At 40.4% G+C, this 6,099-nt stretch overlaps 1 pseudogene; it reads left to right on the plus strand.

The window, feature by feature from the left end:
* Positions 1 to 311: 311 nt before the first annotated feature.
* Positions 312 to 1,247, plus strand: LOC130685115 (olfactory receptor 6C2-like; annotated as a pseudogene).
* The last annotated feature ends 4,852 nt before the right edge of the window (positions 1,248 to 6,099 follow it).

Genomic DNA, 6,099 nt, shown 5'->3' on the forward strand with positions numbered 1-6,099 from the left:
TAAAACCAATATAGAATATAAACAAAAATTTAAAATAAATTTAGGAAAATGCAATGGAAATATAGAATCTACAAATTATTGCATTGTGGCATAGTTAAATTGATCTATAAGAAATTTCAAAAACTACAAAAAGATACAAACTAAGTCCACCAATACATTAACAACATTAATTTTGAAATTAAAAAATAAATTTCTTGTGAACCAGTTATCTGTGTGTCATTGTTGATCACTACTGAACTTTGACATCCCTATATTCTAATAACATAACTGATTTTTTTCATGAAAACTGGACAAAAATCAGAAGATACATTATGGGAAACCACACAGTAACAGCATTCATTCTACTGGGACTGACAGATGATCCACACCTTCAGGGTCTGCTTTCAATATTTCTATTTTTTGCCTCCTTATTAAGTGTAACTGGGAACCTGACTATCATCTTACTTACATTAGTAGACTCTCATCTTAAAATACCAATGTACTTTTTCCTACAAAATTTTTCCTTCTTAGAGATCTTGTTCACATCAGCTTGTGTTCCTAGATACTTATATAATCTATCAACAGGGGACAAGACTATTACCTACTGTGCTTGTGCCATGCAAGCATTTTTTACTGATCTTTTTGGAGTAACTGAATTTTTTCTCCTGGCCTCCATGTCCTATGACCGCTACATGGCCATCTGCAAACCCCTGCATTACATGACCATCATGAGCAGCAGAGTCTGCAGAAGATTCATCCTTTCCTGTTGGATGGCTGGCTTGTTAATCATACTCCCACCATTTAGCTTGAGCCAAAAGCTGGAATTCTGTGACTCTAATATCATTGATAGCTTTCTCTGCCATGTATCTCCCTTCCTGAAGATTTCATGCTAAGTCACGTGGGTCATTGAGCAGGTGGTTATAGTCTGTGCTGTGTTGACCTTCATCACAACTCTTCTTTGTGTAGTGCTCTCCTATGTATATATAATCAAGACTATTGTAAGATTCCCTTCTGCCCAGCAAAGGAAAAAAGCCTTTTCTACCTGTTCTTCCCACATGATTGTGGTTTCCATCACCTATGGAAGCTGTATCTTCATCTATGTCAAACCTTCAGCAAAAGAATCAGTGGCTATTAATAAGGCTGTAATAGTACTAATTACTTCCATTGCTCCTATGTTGAACCCCTTCACTTACACCTTGAGAAATAAGCAAGTAAAACAAGCCTTCAATGACTCAATCAAAAGAATCACCCTAGTCTTTAAGAAGTAAAGGAAGGCCAAAGTTACTATTCAAGTATCTCATAAGAGATTGACTTTCCAGAGCATACATCATTAAGTTCCTAAAATAATTTGCTTCCTCCTAATCTCCAGCACTTCCCTTACTTAATAAGGTTACTTCTTGCAAACCTCTTTTACTGATGTTATGTTAATAGTTTTCTATGAGGGACAAATATTCCACACCATATCCAGTCTTACAGAAAGTGTAAAAAAAAAAATTTTTTAAGGCAAAATATAAATATTAATAAAATATTAGATTTGCAATAAAACAAGTAAGTAATAATGCTCATTTTGACTATTTTATCCATAGTTTCTCTAAATATCTATTGATTGAATAAAGACACATTTATTAATGTTAAATAACCAAAATAAGACACAGAACAAAACTTAGAATAATCCTGTGCACATGTAGCATATATCACAGAACAAATGTATATATACAGTGTTAAAATGTGTTAGCATCACTGTTAGAATCATGAGACAAAGTTTACATGCAAGACAATTGAAAGAACAACTCATGAAAATTATATATAGCTTATGCAGAATTTATCTATAAGGATTAAATTATTAAAATCACAAGTAAGTTTCATAAATAAAAGCTCTTCTCAAAAGGCTTAAGATGTCATTTTTTAAAAGACAAAAATGAGGAATTAATGTGATTTATTGGTAATGCAAAAAGCATCTGAAAACCTGAAGCAGTGATTGAATCTTCAAATCCAAACTGTAGCTTAAGTCAGCAAGGAGGCAACAGCAAATCAAAGAAAACTTGATGTAATCATGGAAAAATTATGAAAGACCAACAAAAATACATGGCATCTCAGCCAATGTAATACATTCATAATTAATACAACATATACATTGCAGGACTAAAATTGCACCAATTTTGGTTGACTAGGAGCTATAAGCCCAACAAAATAAAAATGTTAATTTATTTTAGATTATCATATGAACAAACACAGACCAGAATGAAGGTGAACCCAACAGCACAGCACAAATGTCATTTAAAAGAGTATTAAAAATTTGATTAACTCTGAATACCTTACAGTGAAGGGATTTTCAGGACAATGCTGTTTCCTAGAACAAGACTCTGCACTCAAGTAGACAGGACAGGCAGTGGGGAGAAGAAAGCTGTCCGTGCTCTAAGAGAGTTCCTTCTAATAGAGAAAGAATTCTCTTGCAGCTAATGCGCTAACAGTTCCATTATCATTTCTCATATCTATTCTGATGTATTGTCTCTAAAATTCTCCTGGTCCGAAATTGTCCACTAACTTGGGCCCCTTTTTCAAACTTCCCCAAGTTTTCTTCCCTAGCCTCTTTTGCTGAAACCCTGATTTGATAGTCCTCTGAATTGCCTCTTGTCATGTAGTGGCATTTTTTATAGTTCAACGTTTTTCTCTGTTGCTTTTGATTTAATTTTCAGCTTTCTAAAAGCTTGCAGGCAACCCCAGACCCACCACGTACCACAGAGGGACTGGAAGCTGCTCTGAGTCTGTTGCAGGAGTCAGGGCGCAGATGCTCAGCTTGGACAGTGATTCTAGGCCTCCTGCACTTTTCAGTTCTGGGGGCCCCTTTATGGAGTCTTCTCATGCTCCTCAAAATGTCCAAGAGCTAAAAATACATTAATGTGATCAGCTGATATATTGTGTGTAGTTTTTCTGTGCATTTCATAGGACTAAGCACTTTTTTCATCACTAAGTCTTATTTCATCTCCACAATGACTGCAGGGACATATAAATTTCATCCTTGTTTTTAAAAATGAAGGAAATGAGTTGGGGGAGTTCCTTGAGACTTCATTTAAAACCAAGGTATGACTCAACTGCTCTACTTATTCAAGTCATGCTTTTCTCATAATCCTTAAAAAGTTTAAGAGACTTCCCTCTTTTTAACTAATAACACCAGCACACTGAGGAAATAGTCTCCTATTTGTATAATAACAACTCATAAGCAAAGTGTGGAAATCTTTCATTATATTCAGAGAAGGGGATTAGGAAATTACAGAAAAAGAGACAGCATTTCAATTGGTTAGACTCTCAAATTTATTTCATCTTCTCAGATAAGGTTTATACTATAAATATGTATGTGTGTATATTTTTATATATTTACATTTAAATACATAAAATATAAAATATAGATGAATATGCAATATATTTATAGATATATTTATTTACATGTATTAGAATAAAATATAAATCAGTGGTTTCTAGAAAAGATGCTAGGAATGTTCCCTAGATAAACTCCCTTAGGAGACAGATGAATTCCTGCTCAAATTAATGTGCAAATGCTGTAAATTAAAAGTCAGTGAGTGGAATTTCTGGTGAGTTTCACTGTAGTTTACATTATATGTCCTGCCTCCAAAAGCACAAACACATACACACTCCTAGAAAATCTGCAGTTAGATGAAGCCCGTAGGAGATGCTGCAGCACCCTGTCCATACTGTCTCCCCCTTCCTGCTGTGGTGTACACCTGTGTTGGTAGCCGCGCCTGCCACACCCTGAAAATGGCACCCTCTTTAAGAGGAAGCCCCTGCATAAGGGAGAAAAACAACTTGTGTAACAAAAACCCATGCAAATTGAGTCTGAGCATATGAACCAATCACATTAGGCCAAAGCGTCATGCTAATTAAGGCTTATGCAACAGCACCAATCAACATAGAGCATGAGGCCTATATAAGCAGACCCTTTCCTTCATTCTGGGTCCTGGCCGACACATTTGTTTCACAAAGAGCTGAAGAGTAAAGCTTTCTGCAGAAGAATCCTGCTGTTGTTGCGTGCTGTTCTTGCCGGCGAGGACGGGGCGCGCGACAAGTGGTGCCGAAACCCGGGAACCAGAACAACACCGGCACAGGGAGGACCCTTCAGACATCTGGAGAGGATTCAGAACTGCAGGACAGGAGAAAGCCCGGAGAGGTAAGTTCCGAGAGACGCGCTTTTAAGGGTGGTGGCTGATGGTTCTCTGTAAATAAAGAGGCACCATGGGAAACGCACCATCGTTAGTCTCAGCACTACAGGCAGTTCTCAAAGAGCGAAATTTGAAGGTCTCTGCCAAAGTTTTAGGATCGTTTGTAAAAGAAGTAGACCGTGTTGCCCCCTGGTTTATCTGTTCAGGGTCCCTCTCCATCCCGAGCTGGGACAAGTTAGGGAAAGATCTTGATAGAGAAGAAGAAGAGGGACACTTGAGAGGAGGCATTAGACCACTGTGGAAACTGATTAGAGCTTTCCTGCAGGATGAAAAGTGTGAAAAGGTGATAAAGGCAGGTCAGAGAGCCTTGTCAGACATCCAAGAAAGTATGTCAGAAACGGAACGGGAGACAGAGCTAGCTCGCGGCCGTAAAAGGGCTGCTAAAACGAAAGTTAAAAAGCCCCAGAGTGAGGGAGAGAGCCCGTCCAGGGCAAAAGCGAAAGAGCCCCGAGAAGCAGGTGACGACCGCCTTGGAGAAAATAGCAAATACCCCTGGAAAGAGTTGAGGGAACTCCAACTTTCCAATAGGGAATCAGAAGATGAACTAATGTCCTCGGAAGAGGAGGAGGAGGCTAGAACCGCGAAGTGCAGAAGTAAGGGAACCAGCAAGGCTGAAAGGCAGACCAAAGAGAAAATGAAAGCAGGGTGCTCTCCGTCACCCACTGCTCCGCCACCTTATGTGAGCGGTACACATACTTTCTGTCACCCAGATACCATACAAGCAATTAAGCAAATGTTCCCTGTGTTTGAGGACAACGGGGTACGCTCCCACCAGCCCCTGAGCCATAAACAAGTTAAAGATCTAGCAGAGTCCATTCGGGCTTACGGAGTCAGTGCTAACTACACCTTAGCACAGATTGAAAGGTTGACAGAGACAGCTATGACACCTACAGATTGGCAGTATGTGACTAAAGCATGCCTTACTAGTATGGGACAATATATAGAGTGGAAAGCATTGTGGCATGATTTCAGTATGACCCAGGCATGTACAAACGCCACCGAAGGGCAGCCCGTGTGGTCATATGACATGTTGACAGGCCAGGGACAGTGGGTGGCCAACCAGACCGCCTTCCCCGCACAAGTGTACGCACAAATAAACGCGTGCACTGCTAAGGCATGGAAGCACTCACTAACAAAGGGGAAGTTTCAGGCAATTTGACAAGGATTATCCAAGGGCCGAGCGAGCCATTTTCAGATTTCGTCGCTCGCATGATGGAGGCCGCGGGTAGAGTATTTGGGGACCAAGATCAAGCTATGCCCCTAGTGGAGCAATTAGTATTCGAGCAGTGTACCAAAGAATGCAGGCAGGCGATTACACCCTGGAAACAGAAGGGGATGACTGCTTGGCTAAAAGCCTGCAGAGAAATAGGGGGACCACTCACCAATGCGGGCCTAGCCACGGCTATATTACAAAGCCACAAACAAGCCAGAATTACCAATAAAAATATTAAATGTTTTCAATGTGGGAAATTAGGACATATAAAGAGAGAATGTAGAAGCCCAACTTTAGAGCACACAACACAAAAGATCCCTGGATTATGCCCTAAGTGCAAAAAAGGCAGACATTGGACCAATGAATGCCGATCTGTTAAAGACATAGAAGGGAAACCCTTCGAGCTGCCAAAAAACGCCCAGAGGTGCCCCCGCCGTCAGGGCCCGCAAATATATGGGGCAACCAGCACACAAGTATCATTTGGGAGCAACCAAGCCCCCCGAGGAGAGCCACTCCAGGTTCCGTGGGATTGGACATCCGTGCCACCACCAGAATAGTGTTAACTCCACAGATGGGAGTTCAAACCATCCCCCTCAGACTTTAAAGGCCCCTTACCACCAGATACAGTTGCGTTGCTCTTGGGGCGCTCTTCTGCTGCCTTAAAAGGCCTTG

This window comes from Manis pentadactyla, chromosome 10 (genome assembly GCF_030020395.1).
Source record: "Manis pentadactyla isolate mManPen7 chromosome 10, mManPen7.hap1, whole genome shotgun sequence".
Lineage (NCBI taxonomy): Eukaryota > Metazoa > Chordata > Mammalia > Pholidota > Manidae > Manis > Manis pentadactyla.